This window comes from Echeneis naucrates, chromosome 10 (assembly GCF_900963305.1).
Source record: "Echeneis naucrates chromosome 10, fEcheNa1.1, whole genome shotgun sequence".
Lineage (NCBI taxonomy): Eukaryota > Metazoa > Chordata > Actinopteri > Carangiformes > Echeneidae > Echeneis > Echeneis naucrates.
In genome coordinates, this window is record NC_042520.1 from 5715147 (window position 1) to 5729005 (window position 13859).

General features: G+C 39.3%; 1 protein-coding gene across 1 annotated transcript in view; it reads left to right on the top strand.

The window, feature by feature from the left end:
- The window catches only part of lingo2 (leucine rich repeat and Ig domain containing 2), a 115711-nt gene that overhangs the window by 40755 nt on the left and 61097 nt on the right, over window positions 1–13859 (top strand). The window contains exon 2 of the mRNA XM_029512705.1: window positions 1750–1836. The gene's annotated coding sequence lies outside the window, so the exon portion shown is untranslated. The remainder of the gene's footprint in view (window positions 1–1749; window positions 1837–13859) is intronic.

Here is a 13859-nt window from a genome sequence, read left to right on the forward strand (position 1 = left end):
GTCTGTGGTCTACCGCTGTGCACAAATGTTTTCCTACAACAAATGCATTTTCCAGCTCAAGATTGAAAGTTTTCATATTTTCTCAATTCCAGGTGATTGTTGAAATAAAAAGAAATACATTTCCTTATCGTAACTCTCCATACCACAAAACAAAGCACCGGTTATCCGGTGGTAGTTAAAAACAAATGCTGATGAAGCGCTGATGTCTATAACAGCATGCAGGTGCTCTTGCATATTAAAACACTTTATGGTCGCATAATTAAGGCGAGACACTATTGTCTTGATTGGTGTGCAGCCTGATTCCAGGTGGCAAATGGCATGCTAATGCATCCCTATGAATCATAGGCGAGCTTTGGGCAGACAGGGAACGGTGACAATGGTGTCTGAAGTATGACAGATTGCCCATGAAAGATTTTGGAATCACACCATAATCGATGATAAAGCGCAGTTACAACCTGAAAAAGGATTATTTTACTTACAAATAACGACGAAGACGGCAGAAATGCAGATTTTACAAACATGTCACAACGAGCACAGGCTCACAGTGTCATTATTAACGTGCTGGTTTATCAGATTGCCACCGAGCTAAAGGACCTTTGGTTCGAGGTGTTTGATTAGAAACCAAAGGAAATGATAATGAATCTGAATGTGAAGTAAAGCGGTCCGTCATCTTTCTAAGTTCAAGATCATTATTTTCCATCGTCATCAATGGTGGTGCCATTTAGGTGCCAGACCATCTCAAGTGTGTTGAGATCATTTCTAGAATAAAGTCAGATTTTCTGACCTGACGACCTCCCAGTTCAGGTGGTGTGAGATAAAGGGGGTCATCAAACTCATTAGGATTCTTTAGGATGTTAATGACTCATGAGCATCCTTTGGGAACTGTGACAGATTTTTCCACTCGCCATTCACAGTCAACCAACTCCACCATTTAGGTATCATGTCTGTTTTTTTTTTTTTTTTTTTTGGAACGATTACGAAACCTACATGAACATCAACATTTTCATTTTTCAATCAGGAATGTGAAAGGGGTTCTCCGCATCTGTAATATCAAGGGCAGACACCACGGGGGATAATGATGAATTCAGTGAAATCACCCTTTCACAGCTCATCAACATTCGATGCCATTATGAGAGAGTGGGTTCGTTCTTAACAAGGGGATCCGATAGATAAATGATCAAAAAACAGGACAGCTATTGTCCTTGAACTCTTAATGGCGTACTAATAGCAGAGAGTGATTTTTAACAGGAGTGTCCTGAGTCAAACTTTTTTTTTTTTTTTTTAAACTGGACTGGACCTTTGGACTGGAAGAGATATGTCTCCTCTCTTCCTCTCTCTCTCTTTATCTTTCTTTCTCTCATCATCGCATTACCAACTCAGGCACGCTTTTTGCATAATCACCATCTTCTGTGTTTCCTCCTGCAGTCTGGATAAGGGGACTCATTATTGTAGAGAGAGTAGCAGGCAGGGGCCAGTGAGCATTGTGTAGGTCACACGCTTTTCTGGGGACTTGAAAGGGATCAGGAAGTTCAGCACAATACGGACACTGAGCCTTGTTTAAGTTAAAGTATATTTTAGCACATTTAAAGTGTATCTTGATGTACTTGGTGTCGCTGTTTCTACATGTGCAGTTAATTTCCAAACATTTCGTTTTTTCAAAATGCGATCTTTGTGTATTGTTTCTCATTGTGCCTTATAAGCTCAGTTGTAATCTCTCTTTTCGTTTCTGCTGCTTCCCCCGACCTCCAGATAAAATACCGAAGATAGAGACGACTACAGCAAGAGAAGAGAGAAAAGAATAGGCCATGGCTGAGGGGATGATTATTTCTCAAAGTGGTAAGCAACAAACACTTAAGTCTCGTAGCTGTTGTGTTCCAGTGGCCTGTGTTCATTTGAATTCCTTTAATATGAATCTTGTTGTCTTTGTGGTGTAGAGAAATGGACAAACAATAAAATTAGTGTGAAGTAACATTCTTCTTGATCCCCGTTAGGTCAGGGTGCTGTGATTATGTTAATCGCTATGTGTTACTTTCTTGCACTTCGCTATAAGGTTATTAAAAGTTCTATATGACTTTGGTGCCCTGAGTTTGCCAGTAAATAAATAACAATCACATACTTTTGGCCAACAGATTTAAATGTTTTTTTTTTTTCGTTGGTTCCGGTTTTATCCAGATATTTACACTCTCTTTCCTTCTCTCTCTCTCTCTCTCTCTCTCTCTCTCTCTCTCTCTCTCTCTCTCTCTCTCTCTCTCTCTTTTCTCAACGCATACACTATTTGTAGTATCTTTAGCTTTTTGACACTGAGCCTACCAGCTCGTTTGGCTCTATGTGCTGCAGTGGTGCCCAGAGTCAGTGTCCCCTGTTTCAGCCGCTTTGAGTGCTGACACAAAATCATTTCTGAATGACGCCTTGATCCCTCATCAATGCAACGAGGACAAGCAGGTCAGAGAAGGATGTGTGCCATCTGTGGAAAAGGCTTCACACTATCACCCCGAGACTTTTGGTTGAATCAAGGGCATCCTTTGAATTTACAATGCAGTCCGTGAACTCTTCACAGCTTTCGAAAGAAAACACCTACGATTCATAAATAATTTAGGTTCAAGGATTGCAAAGTACAGCTAGTACTGCTTTTTTTGCTGGTGCTTTCTGTTTATAGTTAAAAAAAAAAAAAAAAAGTCAATTTGGGGGAATCTGACTTTTTCGTTCTATGTTTTTTTTTTTTTTTTTTTTTTTTTACATTAACATGGTTAATTGCATTGGCCACAATTTCTTATTGCATGCTTTTATCATTTCTGATAAGAGCTTGACACATTAGAAATCCATATGGATATTCTGCATACATCACTTATGTCTGTCATGATAAATTATACAGTGAATCATCTGCACTTTGTGTGATTTGGCCTGACCCTGTGAATACATGAGACAGTCTTTTAAGAAAAAAAAAACAAAAAAACCCAGACCTGTGCAAGCTGCTTATTAAGACCCATACTTACGTACATGTATTGTTAGACGACCTCCAGCAGATGTAGTAATTATGACGGGAGCAGAGAAGAGGGCTAGTTGATGTAATACACAGCCTGAAATTCCTTTTGCTCAGCAGGGAAAGGGAAAATTGTCCACAGAAGGGGGATTTATACGCTTTCTAATCCTCAGTGATATTTAAACAGGGTCCTATTCTTCATTTAGCACATTTTGCCACTTTGTGAATGTGATATCGACTTCACCGTATTATAAATCCCACTCTTTTCCTGCAGACCTACTGTGAACAGTGCATGTAACTCCTAAAATCATCACACCCCAGAGTTGGCTGCTTTACTACCACAGATTACAAATATTAAACTACATATACTAGAAGCAGGTGTTGTAATGCAGTGATAACGATTGACAGGGCTATATACTGGCAGATATAGTTCATGGCAATAATTGTGGGAATAGTAATTGTTACGTGTCACTAATTGTCGAAACTAAAACCATCTTGATGCGCATTACGTTGTCGAACAGTGACAGTGCGTCCATTTCAAACATGTTTGTTTTGCCAGGCATGTGTAGTGCGGATCATCTTTTTTTTTTTCAAGTATTCAAGGAGGCAAAACATCATCTTGATGAGTTTTTATTTACAAGCCAGTCTCCGGTTGACTTCATCTGCCAGTAAACCCAACTTTTGTCAGATCTCAGTGCGTGCGTGCGTGCGTGCGTGTGTGTGTCTAAAGACATCTGTTCAGAGCATGTGCATACCTGTGCGGTTGTGCGCGCATGCTTCTGTGCTCACACTCAAGTTTATGCATGACTTTGGAAACAAGTGCATCTATATCAGTGTTTGAGGAAGAGACAGCGGCAGAAAAGCCACAGAGGTGAAGTTATGTGAGGAGATGGGAAGCTGCAGAGAGAATGTGTCGTTCCCTCGGTATCACCATTAAATCTTAATCTCATGGCACCTCATGGGAGGAGCCAGCCGAGCATGGGATTGTGTTTTGCATCTAAATTAAGATTTTCTGTTCCTTCAGAGGGGGCTTTATTGAGATAAACTTTTTTGATGTGCCTGTGCCTAACTTAACATTCGTCTGGATGCACAGCCTGATCATCCAGCTGCTGTTATTTGTTAAAATCCGTTACCTCGTAAACTGTAACATCTCCAATCAATTTAAAGAACCGAGGAGACGAAATTCCAGTGGGAGTGGAGTAAAGTTATCAACCATTGAGGGACGTTTCAGCAGGTTGCATCATGGGGACTGAATTATCCCGACAGTCAATACAGTCACCTGTAATGTACAGAATATATAATTTGTCCAATACAAATATGATCAAGTAAAGAAAACAAATATTCTTTCTTCAAGAAATATTGTCTTTTTTCCAAAGTCATCAATTTTGCAGAATAGCCAAACATTACAGTCTGAAGACTTGAATCAGCTGGGTAACTACCTTACAAACATACCCAAATGGTTTTTATTTTCACTTAACAGGAATAAAATATAACATATATAACATTTTTCTAATTGAACAAAAGAAATTACCAGGGCTAAAAAAAAAAAAAAGAAAAAAAAAAGAAAAAACAACAAGCGGAAATAAAAATAAAAAAAAAAGTCCCAATACTACTAACAAGCACACAGTACTGACTCCACAAAGTCTGCAAAACATACCAGAATGAATGAGGCCACAAGATGTAAAGTTCAAGTACTCTGGCCTATTGAATCAAATAAGCTGCCAGACCTGAATTTGAAATTGTCCTTTTATTCCCTGTGCTCCCTTGAATCTGATAAAATGTTGACAGTGAAGCTGGATTGAAATGAGCAGACTACTTATATTTATTGAAAAATATAAAACTAGATATAGATTAGCACACTTGTGTAAAAAATATATGTGAAATACAACATTATGTCCGAAAAGCAGATATTACATGTCAGAGAAGCGGGTTGAGTTTTCAGTCTAGCTGTTCAATATAACTAAGTAACATTCAGGTCAAAGCTAGAATATGTGAGTAAAGTGTAAATTAAGTCATAATAAAGAGTTAAACATTTGCAAAACAAACTACATATTTTATCTCAAGGTCATATTGCAAAGCAAGGGGAATGTGGAATTTCTCAAATTTACTTTCAAGGAAACTCTACTGATGAGAGCTGAAACTTCGTCCACATCCTCTCTCAGCAGGAAATGGCCTGCATTTCTGCTGCGCCTTCCCTTTTTCTTCGTTGGGGAGAGAAGGCGAGCAGCAGTCACTATCCATCGCATTTCAAAACGCCTCACTGACTACTCCCAAAAGTCTCACCTGCCACAGTTCATTCTGCATTTCCAACATAAACTGTATCAGAGCTTTTAATTATGCCATTTTTACCCAGGTGGATTATAGATTCCGCTTTCTGACATTTATTGGTGCAGAAATTTATGTTTTGCTGGGTTGTTTTTTTATTTGTTGATATCTTTCATAAATGAAGTGCTGCTTTTTTCCCAAACATCTATTGGATATGGTATTATTAGATCGGGCTACACACTTTCAGTTATAAAAGGGAAAATGATCTGTCTGAAAGAGGTAGGCTCTGACAGCAAATTGAGATGTAATGGAAAGCCTGGGAACTGTTACAAAGGTAGACCACAGTCTGAAGACTGATTTAGAGAGAACTGCTTACCTTAGATCTGCTTACTGCAGATAGAGGAAAGGGTAAACCAGCAAGGATTGCAGTGTGCCTGGCCATTATTTATTATGATGTGATGTCAGTGCTGTTCAAATGCTTCATTATTCTTCATAAGACAAATATCTCCACCAAGTGTTTAGAGTTGTCATCGTTTTCTCAAGCCTTTCACAGTCATATAGAAAATTATACCAGATTATGCCATCTTGTCTTTGTTGTGTGGAATTACTTTGCATTAGATATTAATTTTTTTGTTTTTATGTCTCCGTCCCAAAGACAGTCTTGACAGGAAGCGTCATGTTTCTTCTGGCACAAACCTTCACTTGGATTCAAGTGAATGTTCTGAAGTGATCAAACCTTTGTGGTTAAATGATATCTCACGATTCCCTTCAAAGAATTTCTTCAGATTCAGTTGGACCTTATTGACTTTAGGATTTTGCTGATGAATGTTCAAAGTGAACACCGTGGACGTTTAATACATACATTAATACATTTGATTTTTTTTTTTTTTTGATTGAAGACTAAAATGAGTTCATCCCACATACTTAATGAAACACACGCTCTCAATCATCAAACTCCATCCAGAAGATAAACACAATTCGTCTGAATTGCTCTCTGAGTTGGATGTGATGATGATTTATTTAAAGTCTTCGCATTCCCTTTCAAGCGACGTGAGTGGCTCAGCTCCCCCAAAGTGTCACCAACATTACTTTTAGAGCAAGTATCTTTCACAGGGTGGATTTGACACTTATGAAAGAAACTGGTCATCTCTTATTGTTTAGCCTGGCTAACCCACCATTATCCACTGACTCTGTCCTCAAAATGCTATTACGGGCTGATTAGGCACATGCCAACAGTGATCAGAATTTCTGGCCTTGATTAGAGAATATTCGCCCCTTTTGTCGCCGTCAAGAATGATCAAGAGGAGACAAGGTTTGCTAAATGAGTGAACGTGACTGAGAGCGTCATCATCATCCTCTCTGTAACACGACGGCCCCCTCATCTCTGAGAGAGCATATTAACATGGTGCTGTGCTGTCATCCCCAGTGCCCTACTTAGACCAGATGGGCCTCATTCAAGTCTTTCAGAAAATCAGAGCCGCGAAGGGATCTTAAATGTCAGTCTCTATATCACCACGGCCATAATTAAGAATGAGCTGGCAGAAGGACATTTACTTTTGTGTCCTGCTTGGATAGATCTAATAATTTGTCCCCTGATTTTGATAATTCATTTCGTGATCAGAAAGATCACGGCTTGAATTATCCGAAGCTAATGAGCCAAGCTTGAAAAGGCAATGAAGAAGTCAGATTAGTATTTTCAGTTGGGCCAACGAGGAAGCAATACAATGAAACACAATGTCTTTGAAAGAGCAATAATTATGCATATGAAGTCAAAAGCAACTGTATTTCCTGCTGTAGACAGCCAAACTGTAATATGTATGTAAACAGCCACATGGCAAACACATGAAAATGGGATGTGAAAGCTTAATCTTTAATTATTTATCGACATACAGTACGATGTACTCCAGAAGTTTGTTTTGTGTTAGAGGCTTAATTTGGCTACATCTGCACAGCTGTTATACAACAGAGGGCTTTCTTCCTGCGTTGGGAAATGCCAAAGCAAATAAGTCTGTGTTGCTTCAGCGTAAATGAGCATCTATTTTGTTTTTATTATTATTATTTTTTTTTTTAAATAATTAGGCTTTCTCATCTGGTTGGTTGTTTGTAAATCGCCTTTCCACTGGTTGCACAGAAAACCCATTCTGCTTGACTTTATTGATTACTTATTCGATTTTAGGAATTAATTTGCAAATTTCTTCACTTTAGTATATTACACTTTTTAGATTTAATTACATACACATTTTGATATCAATGAGTCACTCATAGAAACATCAGTAACATTGAACATATAGCCTATAGTACATCACGGAACAAACCCACACCAAAAATATCATTTTCATGTATGTCTCCGTTTCCTCCTTGGTTCTTCTGGACATTGTTTGCACACAACTATCTCCCCGACGGGCTCCCATGTTGGCTCTGACTTTGGTTGACAGGCAATTTGTGCGGCATCTGCACAGCCTCTGTAAATACAGGCCGATATGCATGAAGGAACAGGAAGCTTGTATGAAGAAGTGAAGAAGTTTGGAGAGAAGACTCCTTTGAAGATAGCAGAGGTGAATAAAAGAGGGCAGAAACCAGGTGTTGGTTAGCTCTCCCTGTGCAAGGTTCTGTCCTCTCAGACGCCTCCCACAATTATTGCAAACTGTAATAACAGAGTGCAGTGGTGGAAATCAAAGGGTATGCTCCCTGTGGCTTTCTTCCCCCATGTTTGTTTGTTTGTTTGTTTGGAGGTTTTTTTTTTTTGTTTTTTTTTTTCCCCCTGTTGTTTTCTGTTCAGGAAATGCAAGGCAAAATTTTGGCAAGGGGAAAATGAGGCGTCTTAGTCGGCCAGCAGTAAGCAGCTATCACAAAACTCAACTTCGATGTTTAATTTATGTGCGTTCTGTTATTTATGATTATGCCGTGATCTGTGTGTGTATGGGGTTTTATGAAAACACCGGCTCTGTGCAGTGTATGTGAATCTGGGACAGAGAAGGAAGGAAGCAATATTAAACTTGAGTCCTCAGTGCTCGGCCTGCTGAGTCGCTGGGGGTCACCATGTGACAGACCGCACGCTGGCCCCTCATCTGGACCTCATATGCTGTACAAACACTTGACCCAGAGTACAGGGACGTGATATTTACCTTGCACAGTTTATAGCACAAAATATATGTTGTTTTAAAGGCAACCATTGAACGGGAAGAACCAATTACTGGTCTCATTAAGAAAAGCCAAACCAGCTGTATATATCAAAGAACCCCTCTTCCTTTTCCCTTTTCCTCTCCTTCTCCTTCTCTCTCTCCTTGACCCATACCCTCTAAAACCTTATCTTTGCAAACTATATCATCATCAGCAGCAGAAAACCATCTCTGATCAGGTGGCTCGGGTAACAACATCCACGACCCTTCTGCCAATAATGGCCATGTTCCCTCCATTTCAACCTTTAACGTGCAGCAATGCGGCTTTTACCCCGTGAATATTATGCGCCAGGCAGAGCCAACTGAGGGCTAAATCCATGTCTCAAAAAATGGCTTGAATCAGCAGGTGTGACTGGGAAGGATAGCCTGGATTTGAGGAACAGGGGGGGGAGTGTACAGGGAAAATAAATATTTCATGGTACATTTTCTCACAACGCTGTTAAAAAGGAGCTGGGATAGAGATCAATAGTTGTAAAGGACTTGGCTATGCACAGATAGAGTAACTGTAAGAGGGAATACAACTTAATATACCAAGGGTACTGTCTATATAGTAAGAAATATATAGAGAGCTGTATTTTTTTTTTGTCACGTGACATTACTGAATGTGTTGCTTATCCCTGCACACTACATTGTAAAATATCTCACCTAGTAAAAAAATATGACAAAGGCAGCTACATATTGTAGGATTCAGTGAGAGATGGAAGATGGAAACAATTTTAGGTGGAATAAAATGGGTTTTCTTTGCCTGTTTAAAGCGCAAAGAAGACATTTTATACTTCACAGTGTAAAAACTCCAAGTATTATAAACATGCAAACAAAAAATTTACTGTCGGAGCTAACTAATTTGCTGCCACAGATTATATCAGCAGAATGATGCAAGGAAGATAATGACTTTATCACAGCAGTCAAGCTATGCAGTTGTTGATCTGCGAGCATCCCGAGCTAAACACAAGCATCAGGTTATGTGTTCAGCTTGAATAGGAAAGCTTTAAGGAAGATTAAAATGAACACGCTTGGTCAGCGTTCATTTATGATCACTGCAGCACCTAGAAAATACTTACATAGATTATGGCTTGAGAAAAATAGACATGATGTTGGCTTTCTCATGTCAAGGTTTTAACTTACTAAGGGAGATTCAATCATGCAAGCCTGCTCTGTAGAAAAGTCCACTGCTGGTGATTGCACGACAGCTGGCTGTGAACGCTGATAAACGGCCAGTGGAGCAACCTCAATGAAACAAATAAGACTATAACATGCAGGAAATTAGAGCGAGAGGAGCAATACTGCCCCTAATAAGCTTACAGCACTTTGGATGAGGTGATTGAGAGGGAGGCAGTTTCCTGGGCCAGAGCAATGGACCAGCAACCTTCAGTCTCACATATCCTATGGCTCCTATCCAAGAAACACACACACACACTCACACACAGTCACACTCACAATAAACAAGGTGAGAGAAGCCACTTAAGGGCCTTTGCTTCACTGCAGCCGCTCAGTATCCAACAGGAAAACTGTGGCTGGACTGAATAGCGGCTATTGACTTAAGTCATAAACTGAGCCCCAAACCAGCTGCAAGTGATGACACCCAGTAAGTGTGTTTGTTTCTTCCATGAATCTGATCAACTGTGATTCTCTGTTGAAGACAGACCAATCTCCTAAGGCTTGCTGATCTGATCCCTGTCATTGACAGAAGGGTGTATTTGTGAGCTTGCTACTGGGAGGCTTACCTCTACGCTCCACCACCAAGTGAGCTCGAGGAAGACTTAACCTCCACTAATGCTCCATGTGCATCTTAACGTGTCTGGCTCTGCACTCTGATCGCTCTGGCGGCATATCTATTTGTATGTACAACCTCGGCAGGCTATGCAAAGAAGCTGATCTTTGAACTATAGCCAAGGCAGGATTGATGAATATAAAGCACATCGTCATGCATGAATCCCTGCGAGGACCAAAGTCCCTTTCTGTATGCTAAACCATATGCAGTCCAGATAAATAACACAACATTGGTCCATTGATATTTTTGCTTTTTTAAAGGAGAAAAGGACTACCCTGTTTTACATCATGAAAGCGCTTCTCTTTTAGATGAGCATAGTCTTCACCCATTTACAGCGAAATATACGATGCAGCTAGCTCATAAGACTACATTTTATGTGTTCAATTGGGAGTTGAAATGGTCTTGAGTGATGGGCTCGGCGAGGGAGTGGATTCTATTTTAACGCCTGGTTGAAGGTGAGCCTGACCTCTCACTTGTGCAGGGAAGACGGTAAAACTCTGAGCAGTGTAGCATAAGCATACACAGCAAGTTCAGTGGCTCAGAGGGGTCATTACCCCGAGGAGATGGGCTAGGAACAATGCCAGGCAGAGGCCATTATCAGTTTGTTGGTACAGGTGATTATGGTTTACTCTACCATAAAAATCATATACTGCACTCAGCTTAAACTATATTTAGTTCCACTACATGGTATCTGCTGTATTTACGGATATTATAGTTATGTTTATGAGTAGCTTTCCATTTATTTTCAAAAGGACAACTCACACAAAACATCAATCCTCTTACCCTGAAAGCTATACACAGCGTGTAAAATATTTAGTTTTCAATAGACAGACACATCTACTGGACATTTCGGGGGGGGGGTAATGGAACCCATATCAGCAATACCTTTATCCTAGTAGTCTTATTGAAAAAGAAAAATGAAACAAACGTAGCCTCTTTAGGAAATAAATGGGAACAAATGTGGCATTTAAAAGGTAGGCAGTAAAGAAAAGGGGACGAATGCTGAGATGCGGAGGGGTGTGAAAGAACTGGCCATTTGTCATCTTGTATAAGGTCACTGTAACGCGCAAACGGCACAGTAATTGGCTGCAGTTGGGATGATGCAGCTGACCGTGGCTTAAATGAAAAGCTTTGGACTTTTAATGATTTTCCATGCTTATTATCGCGTTTCCAAACAAAATGAACATCATCATCGATGCCATCATAATGAATACACCGATGTCTGAAAATGCCAGGAGAGGTGTCAGGGGCCAAATACATTTTTTGAGGTTTGGCTGTTAGATTTTGGTGTAAAATTCATCAGGCATTTCTAAATATGAGAAAGAAACAAACTATCAGAAATGAAGGGATGATGAGTGTTGTGTTTCTGGTGAAAGTTGCAACCGCAGATTTAAATGTGGCATCTTTCTCATGTATAGGCATCGTCATAAGCACAGCTGTGGGTAGCTTGATTAATTAAATCTGCAGTGCTTGGATGAATGGATTTGAGATAGACCTTAATTGCTTTTATACACGCGTATTTCATTCTTATTGAGGGGTCTGTCGTGACTGCTTAACCGCTGGAAAAACCTGCATTGTGATGCATTTCACAGTATGATGAAAGGTGTTTTAGAAAGTGACCATGGAGCTAATTCATATTCATCCATGTTGTGTTTACCATCGTTACCTCAAATGTATACTGGTACTCTAATGAGATGTCAGAAATCAGGATTGGTTTTGTTTTTCGGGTTGTTGTTTTTTTTGTTTTTGTTTTTGTTTTTTTTTTTATTGTTCGTTTGGTTGTTTGTTCTTCTGGACAGCAAATATACATACAGCTGCACACAATGAAGATTTCTAATTATTAGCATTAAACTGAGGAGGAATTGTTACCTCCTGTGCATGACCCTTCTGGCGAGCAATACATGAAAGCTGCTTTCACAACTTGGAGCTATCTTTGAGACTGGAAGAATAAAAGAAATGAGGACTATTTCTTTGAAGAATTTGTATTAACAGCTATTGTTGTATATTGTAATCACTGTCTCTGAGCCAAAGTCTGTGCCATCCTGTGGGAAAATATCCTAATCACCTCCTATCCAACACCATTCAACGCCATTTTCATATCTTTTGGGGTTTTATATATATATATATATATATATATATATGATGGGTGTAAAGCAATAGCTCTCTCAAGTGATCCATGAAAATTAAGTTAAGTGGAGAGCCCAGGCAGCAGATGCTGCTGAAGATTTTGATGCTGTACACAACTCTTGGGAACAGTAGTTGTTTCCATTACAGTTTTGCGCAAAATAAAAGCAATATTTCAAAAAATTCCAACAAAGCACAATTGCGAGCCGCAAGTGTTCCATCTGAGGATGTTTTGCAAAACCCTGTAATTCTCATAAACTGCCATCTTGCAGTACTCTTCTTTTTGGACATGTGCTGTTTTTCTGCCAGGTGTTTCAGACATTTCCACTTATTGAAGATGATGTGCTGCGGCCCTTCTCCCTCAGTTCACTTTCTACATCCTTGTAAATTTCAGCATTTTTGTGCGGATGGCTGTAATATTGTAGTCTTGAATTAGGTTAAAAAGATCCTCCTCATCCATCCACTCTAAATATTGCAATATCGACCTGTCTGGAATAAAAAAAAAAAAAAAACACCTCCTGAGAGCATAAAAACTTTTTTGTTATATTTTCGATGTTTTCTGAAGTTCTTGTTTCCATTACCAGGTTTTTATTTCATTAATAAGATCTTGAGCATTTCTAAAGCTATTGGAAATGCCAACAGTACAGACTGCCAATGAAAGAGATCATCAGCAACACTTTTATTTGGACTATACTTTCAAATTTTGAGTTGTCTTCATTTACCCATTACCTGCAGTCTTCAGTTACCTACAACTAGGGCAGCGCAGCAGCATAGAGTGAGCTGAGATCAGCTCCACCACCCAACAGGAAACAGATATGCAGTAGAAGATGAATGAATGAATGAATGAATGAATGAACCTACAACTATGCCCGTATTCATATTTCCGATCTCCCCAACAAGGTATTATCTTACGTATACCATTTGTCAATAAAATGCTGCTTAACTTAAACAGTGCTTGATAGCCTCGAACTTACTGCACATTTTATATCAATTTTATGTCCATACAGCGTAACTAACTCTGTCTTCAGCAGTGTTTTAATACAATACAAAATCTATACTTGACTTTTTTTTTTTTTTTTTTTTTTTTTTTTTTGGTGTGTTTACCAGTTTTTTTGTTTCATGTTTTGTCATGGAGGCACTATCAGATCATGAATCAGGCAAGTTTTTATGTCATATTGGCACATTCAGCTACCCACAAATGTGAAATACTTAACTACTATAACTACTATAACTAACCCTAACCCTAACCCTTATATCCCGCATTTAAAAACAGACCATCGCAAACTTTAAAATTCATTATGGACCTGGCTGACTCATCAGTCATGAATCACTCAAATGAAAAAAAGAAGAAAAAAAATCTGAGCCACAGCCAGTTTTTTCTTCCTCAAAGATATGAGTTCGGGGGGAACAGAAGACAATACAGTTTAAACGTCCCTCTGCAGTCATCATCTACCCCATTTCATTCACCACCACCGAACATAATCAAGTGGATGCAAATAAAGTTGAAAATAAAGCTGTTGATGATGCATGGAAAGCTCCA